This window comes from Micrasema longulum, unplaced genomic scaffold (assembly GCF_059751315.1).
Source record: "Micrasema longulum isolate JH-2025_06_02 unplaced genomic scaffold, ASM5975131v1 h1tg001531l, whole genome shotgun sequence".
In the NCBI taxonomy this organism is placed as follows: Eukaryota; Metazoa; Arthropoda; class Insecta; order Trichoptera; family Brachycentridae; genus Micrasema; species Micrasema longulum.
The window spans coordinates 557,550-570,032 of record NW_028278714.1 but is presented as its reverse complement, the minus strand read 5'-3'; the positions used below and the strand labels follow the sequence as shown (position 1 = coordinate 570,032).

Genomic DNA, 12,483 nt, shown 5'->3' with positions numbered 1-12,483 from the left:
AAACGCAACACGCTCCACTTCAGGTAGTGTCCGGGCGTTTAAAATATTCAATTCAACAAGAAGTGCTGGATGATGACTATCCTCTTTAACCAAAGTAATAAAAGTAATTGAATTAAAAAGCAAATTGTAAATAACTTGTACAGAATTAAAACAAAAAAATAAATACATTTTCATGTACTTATAAGTATAAAAAAAAGGTATCAAAAAATTATTGTTAAAAACAAATAATGAAAATTAGTTAACAGTAAGTATATATGTGAAAATAATATAATATACGGTAATAATGACACATAATATATAAGAAAAGAAGTTTAGTAATTGTATTTGTGTGACGTTTGTATTCATGTGTATGTGAATGTGTGTATGTGAATGAGTGTATGCGTGAATGAATGAGGGAGAGGATTCATGAGCGTGTGGGAATGAATGAGGGAGAGGGTGCGTGTGTGTGGGTGCGTAAGTATAAAAAAATAATTGTATTAAAATTGTAAATTGTATTAAAAATGGTACAATAAAGAGCTTAGTAAAAAGTTAGAAACCTTTTTGTTAAAATTCAAATGACGAAATTATATAAATTGTATTTTTTCTTCTTTTAAAGTATGTTAAATTTCAAAACCGTATTCTGAAAGAAAAAAAAAAGCATTTTATTTTAAAATTTAACTGATACACATCGAATGAATAATGTGCGACGAGTCCTATACAATACGAGGACGGTAGGTAACCACAAAATGCAGTAAATACGAAATAATGACAACAATAAAATAAGGTTTGACGATACGCGAAAGTTGATTCAAAACGAACACACAAATGCATATTATATGCACCTACATAATATATAAATAAGAATAACATACAAGTTTAATAGAAATGATTCGGATTATAAAAATCAGGTGTCACAAACAGTAACAATATTCCAGCCGTAGAGAAAGCCATACAAAATACGCGAGATAAAAGTGTTTTCTACGGCCGCGAAAGCCGTTCAGAACAGCACCGAAGTTGTGTCGGGTAATTAGCGGACAATCCGACGGCAGACCGCGGACGATCGGACGAACACGGGCAGTGCAAACTTTCTCCGGCAGGTCTGGCACTACGTCACTAGCCACTAGCGTAGAGATGCAAGGCTGGCAGTATAACATTGGTAGTTTATTGTAAGAAACGTAGTCTACGGTATACTACGGTAGAATACGGTAGTTTTCGGCAGTTTTGGTAGAAAACGTTTTTCTTAATAAAATGGCTGTATTTTAATAAGAAAAATATATATATATATATATACGGGGTGTTCTTTAAACCCTGTCACATCCAACACCACGATGATCAGTATGGGCAAGAAGACATATTAGCATATTTAAAAAAATATTTACAACAAAGAAAATTTTTAAAAATGAAATATTCAAAAAAACAGATGGTTGCTTACTTCTGCAGGGGTGAAGTGAGGGGAGCGCGGCACAGTATCAGACTCCCCCTCCCCCTTCTCGTTTTTACCATGCAGAAGTAAGTAACCATTTGATTTTATATATATATATATTTTTAAATATTTGTTCTAAAAAAATATTTTAATGTGCCAATATGTCTAATTGCTAATACTGATCATCGTGGTTTCGGATGTGACAGGGTTTAAAGAACACCCTGTATATATATATTTATATATATATTTTATTTTTTTAAACCAACTTAACTTCAAAACACAGTTCTATATTTTATTACTTTATATTGTATTTTTTTAAATTCATGTTGTTAATGCACTCATATTTTTATTTTTATACCAACTATACTTCTTAACACTGTTCCTATCTTTTATTTCTTTATATTGTTTTTTTTTTTTAATTTATGCTGTTTATACACTCATCTTCTTTTTTTTATACCAACTTTACTTCTGAACACTGTTCTATCTTTTGTTACTTTATATTGAATATTTTAAATTTAATATTGTTTATATACTCATATTTTATAAAACTTTCATGTGCGTAAAAGCCTTATGGGCGTAAAAAATTAATAAAATAAAATAAATAAAAATTATCACTTGATTAGTAATACAGTCGAACTCGGTTATAACGATCACGGTAATAGCGAGATCTCGGATGTAACGGGAAAACATTAGTTGACATTTTAGTTCATGGTTTTCTCCAATTCACTGTTATATAACGAGCTACTTCTCGGACGTACCGAACAAAAATATTGTCAAAAATTACACAAAAAATCTTCAATTGTTAAAAACATCATTCTCGTAATAAGAACCCAAGTAATAAAATACAAACGGTTGGCTAACGGAAAGGATAAATACCGCCGGGCGTTGGGATCGGATTATGTTTATAATAGCTATGTATGTGTCTGGATTTTTCACCGACAATATTGAAAAATGAACACACATTTTTTAAAAATCCAGGCTTTGTGAACTTAGTAAGTGCCGGCTCGGCTTGTTACAATTTAGAGCTGCTTTTGTAATTTATGAATGACATGCTGGTTTAAGAGTTGTTACGGGTTTTTTAAAGATTTTTTAATGTTCTAGGTTTATTTCAAAACGCAATAAACATTACAAGTGGGTGATATCAAATGAGTTCTAGAACAGATCAGTCAAAACCTAACCCCTGTAAAAAAATATGTTTGAATTATATTGTACAAATATGAATTTACTTACAATATTTGAGTTTGTCAAAATTTTCGTAGACAAAAGGCTGGATTTCACCTCTCGGAAGTCATTAAGATTAACAAATTACAACAGGGATGGAGAATACCTTAAATAAGGGAATATGGAAGTCTAGGCATTTACAGGGCTAATGACCTGTCATTGGCTGGTTTAAGTGGAAGAATTGAAGAAATATGGATGTTCAAACATAGGCAAAATGGTGAATGTTACACACTGTGTAAAGTGGCCACTTAAACCAGCCAATGACAGGTCATAAGCCCTGTAAATGCCTAGACTTCCATATTCCCTTATTTAAGGTATTCTCCATCCCTGTTGTAATTTGATAATGTATTTACATGTTTACTTGAGTGACAATGTGCAATAGCGATTGTATAATAAAACCTTTCTCTGGTATAACGAGTAAATAACGAGCAAATTCAAGTGGTCCCATCTTCCTCGTTATAACCAAGTTCGACTGTATTTGGTTGTAAGGCCTGTAAAAGAATTTGTGTATCTGGGAAGCATGTTTTCAAGAGATGGAAGAGTAGAAAAATATGTTGAAAGGAGAGTAAATGCGGGCAACAAAATGAACGGAGCACTAAGCACAGTAATTGCTAATGAACATATGTCAATCGAAGCTAAACTGGCAGTGCACAACGGAGTTTTAGTCCTGACACTTATGTGCGAAACTGCCAGAGGAAGGATGAAAGCCGAGTGAACGCGGTGGAAATGCGATCTTATAGACGAATGTGTGGGAAATCAATGTATGACAGGGTTACGAATGATGAAATCAGGCGAGAGTGTAAATCTGAGTCAAGTATAATTGATAAGATTAGGAAAGGGTCTCTGGGATGGTTTGATCACGTAGAACGATTGGACGACGAAAGAATTGTAAAACAAGTATATATGGCTAAAATAAACGGTAACGTGAGACGAGGACGATCGAGGAAGACGTGGCATGATCAGATAAACCAAAATCTTAAGTCTGATCATGTCAAAAGCAGACAGAACCGAAGGGCATGTATGAATGTGGAAGAAGCTAGGAATGTATGCCAGGATAGACGTGTGTGGCGGTCCATTCTCTCTGCCTACCCCTACGGGGAAATGGCATGATGGTAGTAGTAGTAGAACTATATATGTGTAAGACACTGGTTAAAATACGGTATTTTTTTTAATTGCCGTTTAATCACTTCATGAGCAATATTTCATTATTTTCGTCCATAGCGCACTGGCTCATTTCAGTCCATAGGGCACTGTTTAATATTTTTATTTTTTCGCCCGTCTCAAGTAAATTTTCCGTAAAGAAGCTTTTCCGTACTGTCACGAAACATGAAATTATTCATTCATAAACTACTTAACAGACGGCAAGGGGCTCAAAATAAAACAAGAATAATAAAATCATAGTGAAAATCAATTTTAACCTAAAAAATAAACTACCAAAACTACGGTAGAAAACGGTAGATTACCGGTCTACTACTGAGCGATTTGGTAGACTACGGTATTTTTACGACTCCACACTGGCGGACGCGGAATTTCAGCGCCTCGCGCGTCATTACACTCGCCAAATCTCGGGCTGTTATGCTCAGTGGCAGTTTCCAGCGGGCCGCGAAATTTAAGGCAATTTTCAACAAAGATACAACCTAAAATTAGTCATAAAAAGTTACCAAATAAATAGACGATGTGTCATTTATGACACCAATTTTTTTATGTAGTCTTATTTTTATTTATTTAACTTTTTGTACATAATGTTATTTGTACATTGGCGGGCTTATTGCCAAATGGCAATTTCTTTCAACCAACCAATAAAATAAAAGCTTTATTTTTATAATTCAAGTTACAGAACATATTCAATAGAAAAAAAAGATTAAAAAGCTAAAGATATAAAAATAGAAATAAACGTATTTGTTTATAAATTACCTTAAATCAAAACTATTACTCAATGAGAAAAGGAAAAAAGAGGAAAAAGGAAAGATTAAGAAAGTGAAAGGAGATGTTTCTTCAGACGTGATTTAAACAGAGATAATGTAGTAACATCTTTGATGGTGGATGGGAGATTATTCCGCAGTCAATCCGCATGGACACTATATGAGTTAGAGAAGAAAGAGGCATTTTAGATGGGTATTACGAGAGTGCCATGAGAATTAGAAAGAAGAGGTAAACCATGAACTGATAAGCGTTTAAATTTTTCACGCAGTCTTAATGTATTTATTTATTTCGACGGCTTACGCCTTTAACAAAGTATAAAATAATATTAATAAACAATTATTATAAAACAAAACACCTGAAGACAGTATAAAAAAATATAGATACATTAAATAAAATCGGCAGAAAATGAGGAAATTAAAAATAAAAAATTAAATAAGAAATTAAAACATAGGTGTGCAGCAAATTAACAATAAATAAAGGGTTTAAATAAAAAAAGTATTGAAGTAACAGAGGCGATGTATCATAGCATAAACAGTCAAACAAGTATAACACTAGGTACATTTTTATAATTTAAAAAAGAAGTGATTAAAAAGTCATGATTCAAATTGGTATAAAAATAAATTAAATAAATCTAAGTTTCCATGTTTAATAATAAGTTAAATAGTATAAACATAATACATGCATGTCCTAATATTAACTTATATCTAATTATCATAAATATATAAAATATATACTTTAGTCCTTAAAATAAAGCTTCATTAAAATGACAGCTGCACGGGCTAATGTGACTAGTGGTGGGTAAAGAAAGTACTGATCACTGACCATATCAAATCGATTTTATTTAATTTTTTTTAAATGCAAACATGAAACTCTGTTTCCGAAAATTGATATAAAAAGGCTGAGACAAGCATTATCGACAAAATCAAGAAAGGAGCTCTGCGCTGGTTTGGACATGTAGAACGAATGGACAGCGAGAGAACGGCTTAGAATATTTACAATGCGAATGTTGATGGATGCAGAAATAGAGGAAGACCGAGAAAGACATGGCATGACCAAATCCAACAAATACTTAAAGACGGACATGTCAAAAGTCGGAATAATCGGCGCGCGTACATGAGAAGATGTATGAATGTAGAGGAAGCGAGATCTGTATGCAAAGATAGAGTGTTGTGGCGTTCTATCCTCTCTGCCTACCCTTACGGGGAAACGGCGTGATGGTTTGTTTGTTTGATATAAAAACGCAAAACAAGCCTATTATGGTGTGTTTATTTATTTATGTATTTCACAGTTTTAAAATGTACAGAGTTTATTTGTTTCAGGTCCCGACTAGCTAGGAAATTCCTGTGTTTAGGAAGGACTTTATTTTTTTCATGTGTTTTTTTTTAAATTTCATTAAATGATGCTTAATAAATTCAAAGAATAATAAAAACATTAGAAAAAATCAATATAAATATAAATTAAAAAACATGCAAGTAATAATAATAAAAATTGAATCATAGAAATAAATTAGAAAATATTCCATTAATAGTAAATAAATGAGACATAATTATAATAAATTAGAAAACATACCGATAATAATAAAAATTGAACCACAAATACACATTATAAAATATAACATTAGGAATAAAGAAATTAAACAAGAATATAAAATGGAAAACATACCGACAATAATAAAAATTGAAGTAAGTATTTAAGACAATTATTCACCTAAAAATAAGACAAATACTTTTTTTATGAACAACATCTAATGAATTATTTTTTTTATTCGAACGATCGATACATTTATTTATTGTGGATAACTTATATAGCGCCATTTTCGTAATAAAATACCTCAAGGGCGCTTTACATGGTGATTCTATTGTTAAGTTAATTTAATTGAAGCTTTTAAATTTGTAATTTAATTAAAATAATTTATTTTGTTGTCACGTGCTACGGATTTATTCAAATGATTTGACATTGACATTGACCAAATGCATCCAAATTAAGCGGTTTTTAAATATTTTTTAATCATCAATATACTATTGTCGGCCTCGTGGTGTAATGGTCAGCGCGTTTGCCGCCATGCGAGAGGTCTCGGGTTCAATTTCCGACATGGTTGATATGAAATATTTATTTAAAAGGGTGTTTTCACACTAGAATAATTCATAGTCCCTGGACTGGTACCTGAAGCGTGAGACTAATCATCTTACCTTCGTGCAACAAAATGATCAAGATACGCCACGATTGGTGTACTAATGCAGTGCCCTATGCACCATTAGGTGCGGAAAGGAAATGATGATGAACATTTCTTTTTACTTTATAAAAAACTTTCACGTCACAATTATCAAGGTCAAACATGTCGCGTTTTAGTGGGGAAATATTTTTTTATAATTTATTTTTAAAAGTTATGTACGATAACATTTCTGCACAATATCCATATTGATTTTTAACATACAATTTTTTTTTTCTAAATTCTTTTTATATATTTTAATCGGTATTCGTAGTATGTGATATTTCCCTAATGCTGTTTACACGTGGCCCAATGGTCGAATCCTGGGACAAAACACTACTGTATTGTCCGCGTGTAAACGGTCATTATGAGTGGAAAAGTGTTCCAGTTCTATTTCAGACACATAAACAAGACTGTATTCTTCATTCAGTTCGGACGAGCGATTAGTTCAGATTTAATATGAAATCAATAGTAAGTTAATGCGAAGGTGCGGACGAGCTAAAGGGATTTGTGGGGAGCGCCGTTAATGGAAAATAGATTTGTGAACTGAGATGGCAAAATGCTTAGTCGTCATGTCGTAATAGCAGTAATAGCGATGAGGAAGTTTTTCCATTTGTTAAAAGACCATTAAACGAAGCCATATTTGGGCAACCACCGGCCCGCGGGCCGGATCCGGCCCTTAATCATCTCGGCGAAGTAATAGACAAAGAAATTAATAGTTCCAGTGCCTCGATTATGAACGCTATCTTTATCTGTATGGATCGAGACGGTACACTTAAATTCTGTACTATCTGTATCTTACCTCGGTATGTTCTACCCACTTGCCATATTGACATCATATGATCGAAACAAGCCAATGGAATGACCGCAAACAATTACTCCGCGTTCCTTACGTCATTAACATTTAAAATAGTTCTCATTTATATTTTAAATAGGCTTCTGTAATAAAAAGTGCTCACTTCAAAGCGATTATAATCTCCATAAATCCCAATTCAAGCAAAAATGCTCACTTGAACACGAATTTTGCATGACTTTTGGAAATCACCTAGACGGTGCGCTTAGCGATCGTCTGTATGTATCTACCGATCTGTACCGATCGACTACACAGCCGGCTCCTAAAACGTCTCGATACATGCACTCGAAAAGATAGTAAAACAGATGGAAAAAATATAATAACTAAATTATTTTTTTAGAGTGGTAACTTTCTGACGCATATAATCTGTGTCTGACGCCTAGATACTCTTATTTGTTAATAGGAGAGAACCTAGCGACATTTTTTTCACATCTAGGCGTTCGTTTTATTAAAGTGACAGTTATGTCGAAATTTAATTCGACTTCAAAACTTACTTATTTCCCTCTCATATTTTTAATAGGCTTTTAAGAAAAAAAGTGCAAACCTCAAAACGAATTTTTTTCAATAAATCACAATTAAAGGAAAAATTGCTCGGTGGAATGAAATTGTTGACACTTATAATGCGTAGATAAACGTATCGAGGGGTTCTAGACGTCAGTATAAAATGATGATAAATGATATTCTAGTGTAAAAACACATTTTAAAATAAATATTTCATGTCAACCACGTCGGGAATCGAACCCGAGACTTCTTGCCTGGAAGGCAAACGCGCTAACCACTACGCCACGAGGCCGACAAATAAAATTTTATGCACAGAATGTTGAGTCGCTTTTTCTCGCATCATCCGGTACTGTTAAATATTCTGACGGGGGGGGGTTAACCGTAAAACTAAGATTGAATCACGTTTTGTATGGACCTGAAACCCGAACAATAGTTCAAAATTATAATAGATGTATTAATATCACATACTAGGAATATTATATATGAAATGAATTTAGAAAAATTAATTGTGTTTTCAAAATCAATATGGATATTGTAGAGAAATGTTCTTATACATTACTTTAAAAAAGAAACGATAAAAAAAATATGTCCCTACAAAAACGCGACATGTTTGGCCTGATAATTGTGACGTACTTAAACTTAAACAATACTTAAACTCATTAAAATAGCATTATATCAACTCATTAGTTAACCAGAATAAAAATTGTTAATGATCCTTAAAAGATAAGAATCATTTTATTTAATTTACTTTCATATAATTTTGAATTCTCTATCCTTACCTCTGTTTTGTATAAAAACATTGACTCCTTAATAAAGATACCAGTCTCAAATATTTCGCGAAAGCGACGAATCCGGTCACTGGATATCAAAATTTGTGTTTTTTTAAAATTTATTTTTTATTTAAATTTCATTGATAAACCCTTGCAGGTTACATACAATAAACAAAATATTTTTACTTTTAAAATTCACATTCTACTGTTAAAAATAATATTTTTAACATCTTTTGTAAAGGTTGTCTGAGGCTTTTGTTTGGTTTTGTCTGGTAGTTTATTGTATAATTTCAGTCCATGGTTTATGAGTCTCGGTGGTCCTTTTCTCGTTTTAAAAGGTTGTATATGATATTTTTGTGATATTCTCGTATTGTGTTCATGTTTAGTACAGTTTTTTTTCAAGTTGTAGTTCTTCGTCTACAATTACATTAGTGGCTAATTTATGAATAAATTTGAAGGATTCTAGTTTAAAGAGTTCACATACATTTAATTGTTTAGTTTGTTTAAATAGTTCTTTAGTTGCTGTTAGATAGGGAAGGTCATTTACTAACTTTAATATTTTATTTTGCTGTTTTTGTAGTCTGTTAATGTCATTTTGATTTCCTGTTCCCCATAGTAGTTAAAAACAAACAAAACAAACAAACCATCACGCCGTTTCCCCGTAAGGGTAGGCAGAGAGGATAGAACGCCACAACACTCTATCTTTGCATACAGATCTCGCTTCCTCTACATTCATACATCTTCTCATGCACGCGCGCCGATTATTCCGACTTTTGACATGTCAATCTTTAAGTATCTGTTGGATTTGGTCATGCCATGTCTTTCTCGGTCTTCCTCTATTTCTGCATCCATCAACATTCGCATTGTAAATATTCTTAGCCGTTCTCTCGCTGTCCATTCGTTCTACATGTCCAAACCAGCGCAGAGCTCCTTTCTTGATTTTGTCGATAATGCTTGTCTCAGCCTTACATAATGTACGGATCTCAACATTTGTGCATCTATCGTACATAGTTTTACCACACGTTCGCCTGAGAGATCGCATTTCGACAGCATTCAGCTTACTTTCATCCCTGTTTTTCCAAGTCCATACTTCGCTCCCATACATCAGGGATGGGACCAGGACTCCGTTGTGAACTGCCAATTTTGCCTCTTGTGACCATATAACATATTTTAGTTTTTACATAGGCTTTATACATTTAAAGTATCACTCGTCTTTTATTTCTATAATATAATAAATGAATAAGAATAGCAAACGAAGGAGAAGAAAAACAACGTCCAACGTTTTTTTTTATTTTCATTGTGAGTCATGTTTTTCTCGTTGCGTCATTTTTTTCCGATCATTTTTCCGGTCCATATAAAACAGGCGTACCGCTGATAGGACGTTGAAAGTTACAAATCAACGAACCGAATGTACCGTGTGTTACAAAAAAAACGAATCTCCCATATGGTTTTGTGTGACATATGGCGAATAAAAAAATACCTTACGAAGGAATTCAACGAACTTTGCGTTACGTGAGTTCGATGATCATATATGGACTCTAAACAAAACCCGACTGCGGCTCTGTTGATTATCGTTGTGTAATTTACGAACAACATGTGGTTGAACTTGCGCAGACCCTGTGCGCATGATAATTTTTCAGAATGTGCATTAGTATGGATAGATAATTTACAAAGCGCCACTTCGTTATCCATTATCTCAACGGTGATCTACGAATATTATTTCCACTGTAAATATTTGCGTTTTTATGTGTGACATGTTTAAATATCGTTAAATATCGACCCCATCTAGAATACGCTTCTCCTATTTGGACTCCATTCTACAGGACTCATATTGACCATATCGAGTCTGTCCAACACCGTTTTCTAAGAAAAGTGGCATGGTTGCTCGGATTACAAAGGGGTAATTATTCCTATTTTGAAATAGAGCAATCTCTTAATCTGTCTTCATTGGAGAGACGTAGAACTGAGATGGACCTTATTTGCATTTTCAAAATACTTAATGCTATAAGTAATTTCCCATCTCTGTTGCGATCAATTTCTTTTTTTTGTTCCCAACCGTGTCACCAGAAGACAAAATCTGCTATTAATCAAATCTTCCAAGAGCAACTTTGGTTTTTATGCCCCAATGTCCAGAATGTGTAGATTAGTCATTTCATCGCACGATTAGGAATTCTTAGGGATAGATCTTCCGGCTTTTTTAAAATTTTTATTTAAATCTTAAAGTAGGGCACACATATCATACATATTGTTATGTGTGTTCTAATAATAACATTGCAAATATATTTAATTTATAAATTGTTTATCACATATGTCTTGACCATTATTTTAAATTTTGATGTTTTTTTCTTCATAAATATTTTTTACCATTTCGTAATACTTTTTAATTGCTTTAAATAAAATTGAATTTTGTGACTTTGCCTTTTTCCTAAATGGAAGTCTAATTTTGTTCTTTTCTCTAGTATTGTGATCGTGTTCATGCTGGTTCCGATCATTTTTTTTTCCAAAATTCTGTTTTTTTATTAGAGTTTATAATTTTATGAACAAATATCATTGTATTGTAAAATATTCTTTGTTTATATGTTAATAATTTCATTTCATTTACCATCGACTTTACCCTCGTATATCTGTTTTTTTTTCAAAATGATTCTAAAGGCTTTATTTTGTAATACAGTTAGTTTATCTTTGTTTTCTTTGTTTGATAAAAATAAAATGCTACTGCAGTAGTTAACGTGTGGTTCAATAATTGCTTTGTAAATAGTTTTGCAGGAGTCCTTATCAATAAATCTTCTGATCCTTCCCAAAATTGATATTTTTTTTGCAATCTTATTTATTACCATCTTAGCGTTTTGGTGAAATGTAAGTTTTGAATCCAACATTACACCTAAATATTTGATTTTCGTAGATCTCTTCGCGACTAAACAGTGTGGGATGAAGTTGGATTGGCATGGTTTAGCTCGAAGTCTTATGTCTTTCGTTTTTATGAATATATTGTATACCATTATTGTATTGCCCTTGTTTGTCTTCGCTACAAAGTTTTATATGCGTTTTGTTCAGTTTCTTGTATTTATGTTTCTTCATGTAACTGTTGTAATTGGCTTAGGCTGTATATATAATAAATAAATAAACAAGAATTATGTCAAAATAATACGTTTGTATGAGATTTTTTTACAAATAAAAAAAACGAAAACCTGAATTGGCTCTTCATTCCCGACATGGTTGATATGAAAATATTTATCTTCGCTACATAGTTTTATATGCGTTTTGTTCAGTTTCTTGTATTTATGTTTCTTCATGTAACTGTTGTAATTGGCTTAGGCTGTATATATAATAAGTAAATAAACAAGAATTATGTCAAAATAATACGTTTGTATGAGATTTTTTTACAAATAAAAAAACGAAAACCTGAATTGGCTCTTCATTCCCGACATGGTTGATATGAAGATATTTATTTAAAGGGTGTTTTCATACTAGAATATTTCACAGTCCCTGGACTGGTACCTGAAGCGTAAGACTGATCATCTATTCTATCGTTCTTGCTCTAACTATAATGATTTTTTATCATCTATTGATATATTAAACATGCCCCTTAATTTATTTAAAAATA

General features: G+C 32.4%; 1 non-coding gene across 1 annotated transcript; it reads right to left on the bottom strand.

The window, feature by feature from the left end:
• Positions 1 to 8,328: 8,328 nt before the first annotated feature.
• Positions 8,329 to 8,401, bottom strand: TRNAG-UCC (transfer RNA glycine (anticodon UCC)). Its single transcript has one exon. It is a non-coding gene; the product is annotated as a tRNA-Gly (tRNA).
• Between the last annotated feature and the right edge of the window lie 4,082 nt (positions 8,402 to 12,483).